Raw genomic sequence first — 17,512 nt, 5'->3', positions numbered from 1 at the left:
GTTTGAGACTTTTTAGCATCTTAATTTTAATTTCATGTCTGTGTTTGTTCTTTTCTTTTTTTTATATATAAAAACAAAAGAAAAAGAGGCATGACTGCCAATGAGACAACTCTCTACAATAAACAAAATGACATCGAAAAAAACAACTATAAGTCAACGTACGGACTTCAACAATGAGTCAAAGTCCATACCGAATAGTCAGCTATAAAAGACCCTGAAATGACAAATGTATAACAATTCAAACGAGAAAACAAACGACCTAATTATTGTCCAAAAAAAAAAAAATCTGTTTTGGTTTTTGGTCGTGCTTATTTTTATTTTGATGCCTTTTTCATTTATGTCTGTTTCTTTCTTCGTACCTATTTTCGTTTTTGTACACTGTTGTCCATTTTTGTTTTTGACCTTTTTTTTTAATATGTTTGTTTCATTTTTCTTTTTAACGTGTGCTTTTTAATTTTATGTCTGCTTCCTTTTTATGTTAGTAATATTAAATTTACACTTTTTTTAGTTTTATGTCTGTTTTCGTTCTTTTGAGTTAATTTTCAGATTTTTCTCTGTTGTCTGGGTTTTTTTCAATGGTATGTGCGTTTTCGTTTTTGACAAATGTTTTCCTGTTTTATGTTTGTTCTTGTTTTTGATGTCTGTGGGGTTTTCTTTAACTTCTGGTTATTAATTTTGTGTTTTTCACTCCTTTTATAGATTTTGTGTCTATTTCCGTTTTTGTCCTCTGTTGTATGGTTTTTATAAATGGTATGTCTGTTTTTTATTTTGACATCTGTAATTAAATAAAAAAAATCGTCTTGGATTATTTTTTTTTTTCTATTTTTTTTCTGTTTGAACTTTAACGTCTGGTTTTAAATTTAATGTCATTTTTTTTCGTCTTTTTTTTTTATTCATCAATGTTCAAGTCTGTTCCGTTATTCAAGTGTTTTATTTACTTTTTTTAACTGTTTTTTTGAAATTATATGTCGGTTTTTGTTTTGGATCTCTGCTTTTGATTTGTTAACATCTGTTGTTGGTTTTTTTTACGTCTGTTTTGGTGTCTGGTTTTCGTATTTATTCTCTGATTTTGATTTTAGCGTCCGAAATGTTTTTGCTTTTTTGACACAGCATTGCCAGTAGTTTTTTACAAATACATTTGAATATCCCTTTGGTAATGTTCTCTCTTTTGCAAAAGGAATGTTCCCTCACTTTCCTCATTGTTAATATCAATTTTCCCTTACAACACCCTTTTTGCATGGATGAAAACAAATATTGTGGTTAAACAGGTGACAACAAAATGTCTTAATAATTATCTGCCCTAAACCTTGTAGTGTTAAATTTTGAGAAAAAAAAAATGTAGATTGATCACCTTGAAAAACTAAAAAAAGAATGCTTTGCACGGAAAAATATTTGACTTAATAGACAAAAAACATAATACCCCACTTTTAAAGTTAAATGATTTCTCCCTTGTATCTATACAAACATACGATGCATCAAGTATTATGATTGTTGGCAACCTTTTATACCAACTGACAAGTGGTGTTGGGTTTTCTTAAATTTCTATCGAAACAAAAAGAGAATTGAATCTGAAGCTATAACATGAACATGAGATCGTCATGTAAAATGGTTAGACATGCATAATCTTTAAAAGTCCATTCGACAGTAAGGATGGGAAGATGATGTAAAGGCAACATGCCACAAAGAAATCATTTACTTACAATGAATTCACACAAATTATAAGAGAAATTAAGCTTAATTTTTTACGAATTATAATGTGTACAGGCACTTTTTGTACAAATTACAATTTGTACAAAGTCAAAATACAAATTATAATTTGAACAATGTTTTTGTACAAATTATAATTTATCAATCCGATATTTAATCTAACTGGCTTGTTAGCCTGAAGAATAAGCCCAGGCAATCAGATTTCACAATTTAATCTGTTTAATGGTCTTAACATGCATTCCATTTACCATTATCAGGGGTTACGAAATTTTGTATAAGTTCACTAGCCCACGGCTAATTGGTAGCATGATTTTACTAGCCCTGTTGGAAGAACTACTAGCCCAGCAAAACTGACCTACTAGCCCTAGTATGCCTCACAATTTCAGAGTTTGCTGCAATAACAATGAATTATATAAAGTTTAACAATTTTTATCCATTGTACAGTAGATTTGTGCAAATTGGATACCCAAAACTTGGCAAAAACTACTAAGTATCTAATTACTGGCATTAGCAGATATATTGATAATTGAATATTCACTGAATATCCTGTAATAATGAGTTGAACAAATCCCGATTGATGAAACAAGTCTTCACCACCGCTATTCATGGGTTTATAAAGGATTGGAGGGTTTTTACCAGATACATTATCACGTTTGTTTAAAAGAATTATCAGCTGCTTAATTATGAAATGCTCATATTTGTTATCAGTTTATAAAATTCAAGCCACAAATATTTATGTGAATAAGTATCGCCATCAATAGCTTTTATAATTGTTTTATAAACGAAGTACAGTAATGTCCATTTTTACATTTATCACAGGTAAGCTTATTGTGGGCTATAAATAGATTACAACCTGAGCACGGTCTTTTAACTGAACTGAAATTGTATTTGTTAAAAAAAAATATTTCCTTAAAAATCGAATTCATTTGAATATATATCAATAAAGATTATCATGATTGATGAAAATTTATTGCATCAAGTTTAACCTGATGCTTTTTGTTATCTATTAATCATGTGTTTCTTTGTCTAATATGTTCTCCTATTTATTTGTATTGTAGTCCTGTTATATTATGTTGTCATTTCAATGTTATATTGTACATTGCCATTAAAGTGCGAGGTTTGGCATGCCACAAAACCAGGTTCAATCCACCATTTTTTCCTTTAAAAATGTCCTGTAGCAAGTCAGGAAGATGGCCATTGTTATATTATTGTTCGTTTCTGTGTGTGTTACATTTTAACGTTGCGTCGTTTGTTTTCTCTTATTTTTGAGTGTAAATTCACATTGCGATAAGACGTGTCACGGTACTTGTCTATCCCAAATTCATGTATTTGGTTTTGATGTTATATTTGTTATTATCGTGGGATTTTTTCTGATGCTTGGTCCGTTTCTTTGTGTGTTACATTTCAGTGTTGTGTAGTTGTTCTCCTCTTATATTTAATGTGTTTCCCTCGGTTTAAGTTTGTAACCCTGATTTTTTTTTTTATGGAATTATGAGTTTTGAACAGCAGTATACTACTGTTGACTTTATTTAAGTATTCCGAGACTGTTAATGTTCAGATCATGGTTCTGGAGGCTTTTTTACAGTATGTAAACAATAACAAAATGGCGTCCATAGCATGTGCACATGTTTCAAAAGTTATATCTGACAAAATAAAATTGAGAAAGGAAATGGTGAATATGTCAAAGCGACAACCACCCGACCATAGAGCAAACAACAGCCGAAGGCAACCAATGGGTCTTCAATGTAGCGAGAATTCCCGCACCCGTAGGTGTCCTTCAGCTGGCCCCTAAAATATGCATAATAGTACAGTGATAATGGACGTCATACTAAACTCCGAATTATACACAAGAAACTAAAATTTAAAATCATACAAGACTAACAAAGGCCAGAGGCTCCTGACTTGGGACAGGCGCAAAATTGCGGCGGGGTTAAACATGTTTATGAGATCTCAACCCTCCCCCTATACCTCTAGCCAATGTAGAAAAGTAAAAGAATAACAATACGCACATTAAAATTCAGTTCAAGAGAAGTCCGAGTCTGATGTCAAAAGATGTAACAAAAGAAAATAAATAAAATGACAATAATACATAAATAACAACAGACTACTAGCAGTTAACTGACATGCCAGCTCCAGACCTCAATTAAACTGATTGAAAGATTATGTCTTCATCATATGAATATCAGGTACAATCCCTCCCGTTAGGGGTTTAGTATCATACTATCATAAAATATATGAGAAGAACATAACCCGTGTCATGCCAACAACTGTTTTTTTTAGAAATAAATGTGTTTAGTTCCGATGCAAAGACCCTATCAGTGAATCAATGTTAAAGCCAAAATATGCAATCTTTAATGACCTGACAACAGTATCGTAACTATATCCCCTTTTAATAAGTCTATTTAAAGGTTTTGTTAGTTTCTGAGGAGAATACTGACATTTTTGTGCTTTATAAAGAATATTTCCATAAAATTTTGGATGTGAAATACCTGAACGTATAAGATGTCTGCATGTTGAGTTATATTTACGAATTATTTCCTTATACCGGTGATAAAATTTAGTAAATGTTTTGACCAGTTTGTGATATCGAAAACCCTGGTGTAATAATTTTTCAGTAATACATAAATTTCTCTCGCTAAAATCTAATACATTGTTACATACACGAGCGAATCGTACAAGTTGAGATATATAAACACCATAAGATGGTGACAAGGGAACGTCACCATCTAAAAATGGATAATTAACAATAGGAAATGAAAAATCATCTCTTTTATCATAAATTTTTGTATTAAGCTTCCCGTTTATGATATAGATATCAAGATCGAGGAAAGGGCAGTGGTCATTGTTATCATTAGCTTTATTTAAAGTAAGTTCTACAGGATAAATTTCTTTAGTATACATACTGAAGTCGTCATTATTTAGAGCCAATATATCATCCAAATATCTAAAAGTATTGTTAAATTTTTGTATCAAATGTTGTTTTGATGGGTCTTTGCTAATTTTAGTCATAAATTGTAACTCATAACAATACAAAAACAGGTCCGCAATAAGTGGTGCACAGTTAGTCCCCATTGGAATTCCAATAACTTGACGATATACGGAATCTCCAAAGCGAACAAAAATGTTATCAAGTAAAAATTCAAGTGCATAAATAGTATCAAAGCATGTCCAATTGACATAGTTCTTTTGTTTATTGCTACTAAAAAATGATCTAAAAGAGTTTGAACATATGTACTCGCATTCCGACTTTTTAAATGCCCAGTTAATTAGGGATGTGAATTTTTTCTTAATAAGAATATGAGGCAAAGTGGTATATAGGGTAGAAAAATCAAAACTTTGAACAGATTCAAAATCACCAATATATGCATGCAATTTATCAAGTACTTCCAACGAGTTTTTGACACTCCAAAAGTAATTAATTCCACTATTTTCAAAGGCCTTATTTGAACAATTTATTATCAGGTTTTTTATTGTACCAAGTGTACTAGTAAGTAAAACAGACAATTTAGTAGTTGAACAATGGCTGGAAGATGAAATAAATCTATATTTGTAAGGTTTTTTGTGCAGCTTCGGAAGCCAGTACATAGTTGGGACTTTCATTGTGTTTGGTTCTGCTTGTAAAGAAGTAGCTAAAAGTTTATGTTTGTTACAGATGTCGTTTTCTGAAAATGAAGTCAGTTGGAATGTTGGTGAATTCGTGATTTCCTTTTGCAGAACCTCTATATAAAATTTACGTCAAACAATAATGATATTATTAGCAGCTTTATCAGCCGGGACAAAAACAAATTCCTTGGCTAGTTCTGTTAGTTTATTTTTGATACGCGAAATAGGGTTTTTATAGTTTTTGTTGAGGGTAAAATGTTCTTTAAAATGTTGTATTCGAATATCAACTATCTTCATTACTGAATTAAAAAAAGAGTCCAAAGATTTTTTGTCAGCTTTTTCCCGTTTTACCCAAGTCAGGTTTCTGCTGTGAAAAAGGATTCACATTTATATTGCAATGAATTATTCCGAAGGAGGTGCAATCAGGTTGCATATAAAGCCTGTACTGATGTACTGATACATTGATATAGAAAGTTCAGGATCCATTCAGAGTTATTTGTTCTATTTTAAAACTTGTACAAAATAAGTTAACATTCTGATGACGTAGTCAAATCTGATTGACTAAGATAAAAAAATCAAAGCGCGAAAGCGCTGTAAAGGCAGTTAATTACAGGTTGTGTGTATTTCTAGTCCAGTTATATCATTATCTTCCATAGAACAGAGGTGGTTTGTAGTATTTAAGATTTAGGGTTCTCTTGTACCTAGTTCACCTATATCTATAGTCTACTGTTTACAGTATATTTTCTGTACCTCGCCATGAAATGCATTTTTAAGACATTAGAACTTTTCCTTTTTAATGTAAATAAAACTATTTTTAATTATTGATTATATACACATATTCAATTACTCCTATCCTATGAAAAATAATTCACAAAGATTGACTAGTCCCCGTTCTGTGTGTATTGCTAGAACATCAAGTAACATAATGGTTAATGTACATAGTAACATGTCAACTCTTTTGAAGACAGAACTTTTTTTAAATTCTCCCTCCAAGCAAAATTATTTTTCAGTATAAACATGATAAAGTTATCTACCTGTATTAATGACCTAGAGACTCACCAGAGCCTGTGTCGCTCACCTTGGACGGTCTATGTGCATATTAAACAACGGACACATATAAAATGACAAAATTGTGTTTTTGATGATGGGGATGTGTTTGTAGATCTTTCTTTACTGAACATTCTTGGTGCTACAATTATCTCTATCTATAATAAACATGGCCCAGTATTTACAGTTGAAAATATTTTTTAAAAATTAACAAAAAATACAAAAATTTATAAAAATTGTTAAAATTTGACTATAAAGGGCAATAACTCTTTAAGGGGTCAACTTATTTGTAGATCTTACTTTGCAGAACATTATTGCTGTTTACAGTTTATCTCTATCTATAATAATATTTAAGATAATAACCAAACTCTGCAAAATTTCCTTCAAATTACTAATTTGGGGGCAGCAATCCATCAACGGGTTGTCAGATTTGTCTGAAAATTCCTGGGCAGATAGATCTTCACTGAAGAGACAATTTCACCCATGTCAGATTTGCTCTAAATGCTTTGGTTTCAGAGTTATAAGCCAAAATCTACATTTTACCTGTATGTTCTATTTTTGGCCATAGTGGCCATCTCGGTTGACCGGGTCTAACCACACATTTTTTAAATTAGATACCACAATGATGATTTTGGCTAAGTTTGGTTAAATTTGGCACAGTAGTTTCAGAGAAGATTTTTTGTAAAAGTTTATGGACGACGAAACCAAGTGATGAGTCAGGTCAGGTGAGCTAAAAAGGAGTTTTTAATCAAGGTAACAATGACATCTGGTGGCCATAAAAGCTGTCTCATTAGCATTTTAACCACTTCCCATATTTGCTTTTAAGACAATAGAAGAAAATTATTCAATGCAAAAACAAAACTTACTTGTAAATATGAAATTCTCTTTACAGTATGAGTTTTTCTCATTGTTGGAGATTGTACAGTAGTACAGTCCTGTAACTGCTTATACCCATTTCTTATCCCTTTTAGTTTGATAAACTCACAGAATATCATATATTTACATTGTGCCACATCTCCTTATTTTTATATGCATTACAATAACATGAACAATTGTAATTCAAATCTACATATATATCAAAGCAAAATGAATTTCACCACTTTCATTCATGCATCCTTTGGAAAAATATAAGTTCTAAAATGACACAATATATGTTTATTTATATAAAAATAATATTTAGTTTTCGACTCTTAACAGGTATAAACAAGAATGTGTCCCCAGTACACGAATGCCCCACTCACACTATCATTTTCCATGTTCAGTGGACCGTGACATTGGGGTAAAAACTCTAATTTGGCATTAAAATTAAAAAGATCATATCATAGGGAACATGTGTACCAAGTTTGAAGTCGATTGGACTTCAACTTCATCAAAAACTACCTTGACCAAAAACTTTAACCTGAAAAGGGACAGACGGACGGACGAACAGACGAACGGACGCACAGACCAGAAAACATAATGCCCCCCTACTATCGTAGGTGGGGCATAAAAATGCATAGCTGTGTCATGATTTGTGAAATCTGTGCTGAAAACATAGGCATTTATGGTGTTTGAGTAATTCCATCTGTGAAGCTCAACATTAGCTCGTCAGTTGGTGGTGGACAGTTATAAATCTTTCCTGCAGGATGAATGTACATCTGTTCAGGAAAACCAATTTCACAAATCAAAACTTTCCTCTAGATTTCTCCTACAATATTCATCCAGTTTAGTTCTTTTGGTTTAACGGGACACCGTCCTGATTTTTAATTTTGTAAACCATTCAGTCTCTTGCTTACAAATGGTGCATGAAAATAGGATGGGAATGCATGGCAGTAGACAAGTCTCTATAAAGTGGGTATGTGCCCTGAAAAAAGTTTTATAACATTAGCTTTTTTGAAACTTGTGAAAGACTTGTGCAACACACATACCTAAATAACTATAACATAGGTGGAGAGCATCATTCATGTCAATGTTTTGTTCCTGTTTACATTGTCATTGATATTTTTCAAGAAAGCCTGAGGCATAGCTCATGAATTCTTGTCATTACAACCGAAATTTACATAATTACTGCTAAAATAATTATTAGTATAATATATCTCTTGTAGAAAAACCATACAATTGTAGTATTAACCAAAAAATGTCAAACAGATGATATTGAATTGTAATCCCAAAAGTTATGACGTCTTGAATTCACCCCCCTTTTTATTCTAAAACGATAATTGCGGTTGCAAACAGACTTTGGTTTACTTGCATGGCGATTATATAAATAACAGTATATATTTCTTAAAGAAAATAAAGTTTTACCATGAATAGTTTCCTGAACGTAGTCGTTTTCAGTAAAATGTGCCTTGCAAACAACAGCTGATTGATATGGGTTCTACGATTGCATCGCACATGACAATCTACGTTTGAGCCATGGCGTTGATCCAACTTTTCCTTCTTATTAAGTCATTTAGAAATGCAAGTCCTCCTCTTAAATGACACTCAGGTACACACCAACAAGGACTAGGCATCGTTAATTGTGTGATTGTTTTGCAGTGCAAAAACGGAAGTAATGGACCGAACTGACTGGTCTCACTAATAAGAGACAAGAAGAATTTTAGAGACAAACAGCGACAAGGAGTTTAATTTAGTGACGAAGCGACAATAACTAACAAGGGACAAGCGAATCGTAATTCTCTCACGAGGCTATTCTCATTTGATGTGATAGGGTGAAGCTACACCTATCAAATATGTCCCTATGAAAAGAAGAATTTCACTGTTAGAAAGGAAATGATATTGCATGGTTTTGATTCAATAAATTCTTTAGAAAGAAATTTTTTTGTTTTGATGGCCATTTTTTAGCGTGTGCATAAAATATATTTTTTTTTATATCTAATAAAAACTAATCCCTTTCTTCTTAATAAAAACATATTTTTATCTATCAATGTACAGTAATATAAAAAATGTTTTATAACCGCCCCTATAATAAAAAATAATGCATGTTTTTTTTAATATCTATGGGGAATAAGTTGTTGCAATGACATTTTTTTTATTTATGTATAGTCGCTATATAGTCTTCTTGACGCTTCTTCTCGCTAAATTAATTATAGTGTCGCTTCTTATCGCTATTTTAATTTTATTGTCGCTTCTTATCACTTTTTGACGCATCTTGTCTTTAATTAGTGGAACCCTATTCAGGAACGATAATTTCATATTTTACATAACTGAGACCGAAATAACTATAACGTCATACGGCTTCACGTACAGAAATACTTTAAATTGTATATTATGCAATATAATTCACGGTCAGTCGACTTTTAATTATAATATCATGTTATATCAACGAGTGAAATGATTTTAAAATATCTTTAGATCGCAAATAGTACTCGAAATTGAACGGACCTCTTTCCACACGGAATTCGAATAATGATAATTTGTAATCAGATTGACTGCTTATAATGCAAAAGACACATTAATAAACAGATTTTTAAAACGAACAATACACACAGATCGTTTCTTTATTTCCCAATGTAAATGAAAGGAACAAAAACCAATACATACCACAAAAAGTACATATAAGGCACAAAATGTGCACCATAATTCAGTTACCTTGTTTTGTAACCCCCATTGACATAATGGTTACATTGGTTACATTGGTTACACTCATACAAACTATCATAAATCATCATATTCAGAAATTCTCAAATCCTGGTACATTTGTAACCTCCATTGACCTAATGGTTACATTGGTTACACTGGTTACACACATGCAAGAATCCCTTTTAGCCATCTTGTTACCATGGCAACCCCATTATTCATGGCTGTGAGGTTACATAAGTTATTTAGGTTACAATGATTTAGGGTTACAATGGTTACATGCATGGAGAATCAGGTTACAATGGTTACATGTATAGGGAATCAGGTTACAATGGTTACATACATGGAGAATTTTGTTACAATGGTTACATGCATGGAGAAATAGGTTAAAATGGTTACATGTATGGGAAAATCAGGTTACAATGGTTACATGCATGGAGAATCGGGTTACAATGGTTACATACATGGGGAATCGGGTTACAATGGTTACATACATGGAGAATTTGGTTACAATGGTTACATGCATGGAGAAATAGGTTACAATGGTTACATGCATGGAGAAATAGGTTACAATGGTTACATGTATGGGAAAATCAGGTTACAATGGTTACATGCATGGAGAATCAGGTTACAATGGTTACATACATGGGGAATCGGGTTACAATGGTTACATACATGGAGAATTTGGTTACAATGGTTACATGCATGGAGAAATAGGTTACAATGGTTACATGTATGGGAAAATCAGGTTGCAATGGTTACATGCATGGAGAATCAGGTTACAATGGTTACATACATGGGAAAGTCGGGTTACAATGGTTACATGCATGGAGAATCAGGTTACAATGGGTGCTATAAACAGTTTCGTACTAAAAACTAGGGGTATTTCCCCAGTGAGAATTACATACTGATGGAATTCCCTGCTATTTATATACCACTAAATGAAAAAGTTGATTGTTTTTTATGTTCAATGTGAAAAACATATATTGAAATTCAATTAAAATGCCACTTTTGTCAAGATTTAAAAAAAAAAAAATGTTTTTGTGACTTCTTACTATATGGGAGGCAACTCCATAAACAGCTGATTTTCACCTGTTGCAAAAAGCACTTTGATTTGTCAGGTAAGATAGCTCCTTTCGGAGCAGGCGAACGTAGGCTGAAACTACATTTTCTTAAATCAGCCGGATAAGCTCTTCGAAATGCATATTATAAGAAATCTCAAATATATGCACAGGTTACTGATCCGTGTGTCCATAGGTGGTCTGTTTTTAAGGTTTTTTAGGGGGAAAATGCCTAATTTCCAGCTGATAACTTGTACCAATTTGCATGTTTAAACAAGAGATGTTGGATTTTTTTTTATTTATTCAGAAAGTTCATAGAATTATCTTTCCATTGATGTATAGATATCTATATAACTATGAATATCTGACTTCTGCATGATGGGTCCACTATTACATGCCCTGTTACAGAATGACGTCACGTAAAAAACTGTTGATTGCACCCAATGGTTACATACATGCCTGGGGAATCAGGTTACAATTGTTACATTCATTGGGAAGTCAGGTTACAATGTCGGTGGGTATAAAACTATGTCCACCATGATGGCCCTATGTGTCCATCATTATACTCCCTGTTGCTAATTAATACACAAGGTATTAATCAAAAACTAGTCAAGGATAAAGGGAAATCATGACTGCATTGAAGTGTTAAAATTACATAACCTACAGGTAAAGTGTCTCAGGTAAAATATGTGTTTGTCAAATTTAATTACTGTGATTATGACCAGAAAATTAAAAAAATAAAATGAAATAATACAACTAGATGAACCAGAGACATATAAAACACATATAGCCTTATAACATTTTTTTTTAAATGTCTTGTGACTTTGTTTTGATGTTAAATTTTTTTTTTTAACTTAGAACTATCAATTTATGTTATTTTTTAAAAGTACTTTTTGACAACTGAAGATTAAATGAATGTCATCTTCATATATAATGCAAACTTTCACAATACCTGTCTTTTTCTATTGAAAAGGTGTTTCTAAAATCAATTTTCTAAATTCAAAATTGTTTATACTAAGAGAGACGGATCTGCATTTAACATTGTTTAACAAATGTTTTAAGATAATATCTTTAGGACTTATTTTAAATATAATTTAGGCAATTCATTATTTCTCTATTGAATAAATATATTCAACATATATTTATTACAGCAAAATTTGATAATATTTTGTATTGTCATATATCTGAGACTACTAGACAAGTATCTTTAAATAGTCTAAATCATTCAAGTCCCTGCAGTTATTACAATGTATTAACTTTATCTAAAATGTCTGGTTTTAAGTGAAATATTCTTGGCAAATGTGTACAAGATTATATGAATGTAGGACAGAGAGTCACAGCTCAAAATTTCACGGACAAAAATAATCACAGGACAAAAAGTCACAATTCAGTTTTGAGATTATTTTTCTTTGAATAAGAAAACACTTCAAAAAAAATTTTGTATTTGCCTTGAAGTTTAATATATGAAGCAACTTTGTAATTAAAATGTATTTAATAAATGTCATTAATAATTATCAAATAATTGTTTATATGAAAAAAAAATGCCAAAGTGACTTGGTACTTAAATTGGTTCATTTTGCCAATAAATATATCCTTTGCATGTTTAAAATTTAATACATTTTCATTATCAATGTGTATATATATGTATCATGCCAGTCCAGCAGTTTCAACAATATAATACACTGAGAAAATAAAATGATTTTATTAATAGACCATAAAAATGTCACAATCTATAGACATGGTAGAAGTGTATTTATTTTTTCTGAAGACAAATTTTGGTTATTAACTGACAGATATTAGCCAAACTGACGATAACATACTGGATTTTCAATTGTTTTAAAAAGCAACAAAATTTTTCATTAACTAGTTTCTTTTCATAATGCAATTAAGATTCACTTTATTCTGAGAGCTAAGAAAATTTTTCAATATGATAAAAACAAATAATGAGCGATAACAAAAATTAATGAGCATTTATACAAATTTGATATTCAACCGCAATATCTATTAACTGTTTAAACTGTTTATTCAAAAAGCACTCGGAAGCAGATTTCCTGGCACCGATTTCCTGCATAACAGGAGCTACAAAGAATGTAGGACAGAAAGTCACAGGACAAAAAGTAATAGACAAAAAGTCATGGACAATAAGTGACAGGACAAAAAGTCACAATTATTTTTTCTGGCTATTTTCTTTGAATAAAAAACGCTTATTTCTACAAAAATATTTTGGTATTTTTTTTTGACTATTGTATTTAAACCAACTATGTAAACAAAATTTATCCAAAAAATATCAAAGATGATTAAATAATTGTTAAAAAGAAAAAATGTGAAAGTGGCTTGACACTTTAATGGCTTCATTGTGCCAATAATGAATTTGCATGATTTTTATTAAATAAATAATCATTTTTCAAGTATAATGACTCATTTCCTAAACTTTAATATGAATATATGAATTAAAAAGTGAATACATCACTTACATATTCAAACAATTGGCAACAAATTATTTGTGACCTTTTGTCATGTGACCTCTTCGTTCTATCTTTGTGACTTTATGTCCTGTGACATTTTGTTCTGTGACTTTCTGTCCGTTTACTGAGACAAATACACATAAATTTACAAATAACATAGATAGCGAAATGAGTAGAATACATAAAATGAAACAGTAAAAATATTTTTTTAACAAAACAAAATATATACTAAATCTTTTGACCAGATCGCAAAAAGTCTGTGCAATCTGTAAAGTTTAAATAACCATGTGATCAATATATTTAGATATGTGCATTAGGTTGGTTCTAGATTACCCAGACAAAGTCCTAGTAATATTCCTTATTATTCCCCAAACTCAAACTAATTACTGATATATACAATCTTTGTTGATAGCTAGAAGTATCTTATTCATCAAATTTGTCTGAAATTTTCTGAAATAATTTAACACAATTAAATCTTTAACAAAAATTGAGGAATACTTTATTTATTTAATTCATTTGTTATAATAGTTTAATATTGTTTTAGCTTTTTTATCATTTAGTTTATGCCTCATTTGTTGTTTTTATTTTGACTTGGGACATCGTAACTGTTACAACTATCCTAAGACCCCAAAATTCAAACATATCTTATCTTAGAAGACTTTCTTAAGACTAATTTTAAAAGATGTGTCCTAAGACCAATACATGTATACCATGTATACAGGTTGAAAAGATATATATGAAACCACAGCACAGGGAATCTGATGTTTTAGCGCCAAAGAAGTAGCCTTTTTAGCACCAGACATTTAACCCATTTTAGTGAAAATTAAAAATGTCAATGACCATTTTAGAGAAATATTTTAACCCATTCTAATAAATAATGTATGATCAATATAAAAAACTTGAATAGACTCAAGACAGCACTATAAAACATATCTTGTCCATTAAAATACAGCACTAATAGTCTAAAAGATTAATTCAAATGTTAAAAGTCTGTTCTACCCTGATATTTATATATCCTATGAGAAAGTACATAATGGGCTCTGCATGAATATACTCCCTGTACAATACTATTCATAGAATTGCATACGGAACTGTTCTTTCTCTTTATCTTGTCTAGAATGTGGTGCACATTCCTGTATACTTTGTAATTTTAAATATGTTGTTGTTTGAAATTTAATAATAGTATCAAGGAAAATGAAAATAGCTGGGTGACAACTATAAAATTGCTCATTATAATGGGCATGGAAAGACTCTGGACCATTAATTGGTTGCTTTGAATTACACTGCCCAAAGCTTAAGTAGGACTATAGAATCTTCAGTTCTTCCCAGTTTCTTCTAAGAGATAATCTGCGAATTCGATACATCTCTTATTGTATTTCCATGATGAACATATAAACATTAAACCAGTATAAATTATTGTTCATGATTATAGTGAGGCTAGTATTATTCAACCAGGGTCAGCTTTCGCTAAAATGGACTATCCAAAATACAGAACAGAGTAATCACACGCTAAAATGGGCTCTAATGTAGGCGCTTAAATATTCCCTAGTAGTCTTTTTTTTCTCTCGCTAAAATGTCCTGTGCCCAAGTCTGTATTATGTGGCAATAAGCATTGAGTATAAGTTTCATAACATTTGGTTGAGGCAAACTACTGTTAGAGAACGGAAAAAACTTGGAATTAAATGCTAACAAATTTGGATTTTATGTTACTTAGGGGGATGCCTTATTTGTAACCCCAAGCCATTCAGTGAAGTCAATAACTACCATCATGACCATTAAATTTTCAATTGTTTATTGGATATGGTCAGTGTGTATTTATGTCTCTGATATGGTTGATTGAACATGATAATTTGCAATTTGCACAAAGTCATCAGTCATGTGTAACGTGCTGATTATAAAGTTATTTAATTACAAAGTCATAATATCTGTAAATACCAAACTTTTTATTTATGGTTTTATATGCTTATCTTTTCTTACATCATATAATAGAATGTAATAGAATAGAATAGTATAGAATATTTTTATTTCCCAAATTACAGGGCCCATAAAGGGCATAAAATCAGATACAATTGATTTACATAATTGGTAACAACAACAATAATAGTCAAATGTAAATATATATTAAGTATATATAAGCATTGGGCAGAAGCAGAACCAAAACCACATATATATTGTGAATAATTAAAAGAATGAAATTACACTATATGCATTCATTCTCAAATCGTTTACTAGTACTTGACTTAATATATTCAATATGTATACCTGATCCCCTTAATTCAAAACGGTCACAAATATAATTTTTCCATAAGAGTTAAATTTTCTTGGGTAAGAGCCATAACAATTTATAAGATTTATTTAAATTTTTTAAATTATAACAATTGTGAGAAATGTATTTAAAAAAATCGGGCGATATCTTTTTGCGCCAAAAAGTAACTCATTTGCGCCACAACTTAATTGCGCCAATACCTCTTTTGCGCCACCTAATTTTCAAAACTATAGGTATCATTTGCGCCAATAAAATAATCATCTAATTGCGTCAATTTTATATTTTTTTATTTATATATAACAACTAAATGATTGACTAGGTACCAACAGCAAAAAATTCCTCTGACATTGTACACTGAAATTTCAAATTAGCCTCGCATCCTAATAAAATTATACCGCTTGCTGGATCGTTACACAATACAAACTCATCATCTTTGTTAGTAACAATACCAATATCATCCAATATTCTGTGAAATTCTGCTCGATTTTTAGATTAAGCCGGACGCAGTTTTCTTCTCTCTCTATACACAGACTGACACACATATTTTAAATCTTTCTTTCTAAATTCTCTTCTTCAATTTTGAAGATCTCTGAATTTATTATTTTTGAAGGTGGCTCTGACAACACATTGGTTGCTTTTCTTTTACACGCAGTTCTGAAAAATTGACGTTCTAATTTCTGGACACTGATAATGAAAAAAATTATATTTCTTTTTAAAAATGAAAATATGGTATTTTATACTGCCAAAATCTGCTATGAAATTTTAATAAAGCGAAAATGTATTTTATATTATATAATAAATTAGTATTTGTCTTGTCTTGTCTTGATTTAGGTAAAACATATTAACAGGTAAATGTGGCGCAATTCCATTTCATTTATTGGCGCAATTAATACCATCAAAATAAAAGAGAGTGGCGCAATTAATACCTTTTCAAAACTGCAATTGGCGCAAATTGATTCTGCCCAAAAAATCTTCCCTCTGAATATCAAAAAGAGGGCATTCTAACAAAAAATAAAGCTCATCTTCAACTTCACCAATTGAGCAATTTGAACAAAGACACTCAGATCTTTCTCAAATGTTTTCATATATGCACTCTGTGCTTCTAAAACACTGATTTATGGTAATTAGTTTTAAAACTTTGTTTCTAGTGCAACAAGACAAGTTCTTTGCTGTATTTGTAAGCACCAATTACTACCAAAACATTCTCAAGTCCAATCGATCATGTTTAACCAGCTATGTTTAAAAGTGTCGGATCCAGACATTTTCATAAGTGGGGCCCACTGACTGCCTAAGATGGGCCCACTCCAGTCATGCTTCAGTGATTCCCTATATCATCAACCATTTTTATCCCAGAAAAGTGGGGCCCTGGCCCCTGAAAACCCCTCTAAATCCGCCTCTGAAGTCCCAGTTTCTTCTAAAATTTCCAAAATAGAATCCTGTGACTTTCTTTCCTGCATTCTTAAAGGAGATTGCATTCATAATGCTATAAATTAAAATTATTTAATGCGGTCTTCTTAACTTTCAGCTTACAGCTAACAATTCTACCATACAACAAATATAGTTGACCTATTGCTTATATTTAAAGAAAAACAGACCAAAACACAAAAACTTAACACTGAGCAATGAACTGTGAAAATAAGGTCAAGGTCAAATAAAACCTGCGCTACTGACATATAAATCATAAAATATTTCATACACCAAATCTAGTTAATCTATTGCATACAGCATTAGAAAAAAAATACCAAAACTCAATTAAAAACTTTAACTTTGACCACTGAGCCATGAAAATGAGGTCAAGATCAGAT

At 31.1% G+C, this 17,512-nt stretch overlaps 1 long non-coding RNA gene across 1 annotated transcript; it reads right to left on the bottom strand.

Moving 5' to 3' along the window:
* Nucleotides 1–7,497: 7,497 nt before the first annotated feature.
* On the bottom strand, nt 7,498–8,875 carry LOC139503465 (uncharacterized). The gene is made up of 2 exons (XR_011659109.1): nt 8,641–8,875; nt 7,498–8,200 (listed from the first exon to the last, which is right to left on the bottom strand). It is a non-coding gene; the product is annotated as an uncharacterized lncRNA (long non-coding RNA).
* Nucleotides 8,876–17,512: the final 8,637 nt, after the last annotated feature.

This window comes from Mytilus edulis, chromosome 1, assembly GCF_963676685.1.
Source record: "Mytilus edulis chromosome 1, xbMytEdul2.2, whole genome shotgun sequence".
In the NCBI taxonomy this organism is placed as follows: Eukaryota; Metazoa; Mollusca; class Bivalvia; order Mytilida; family Mytilidae; genus Mytilus; species Mytilus edulis.
The sequence above is the reverse complement of the archived record's forward strand: the minus strand, read 5'-3'. Positions and strand labels throughout refer to the sequence as shown.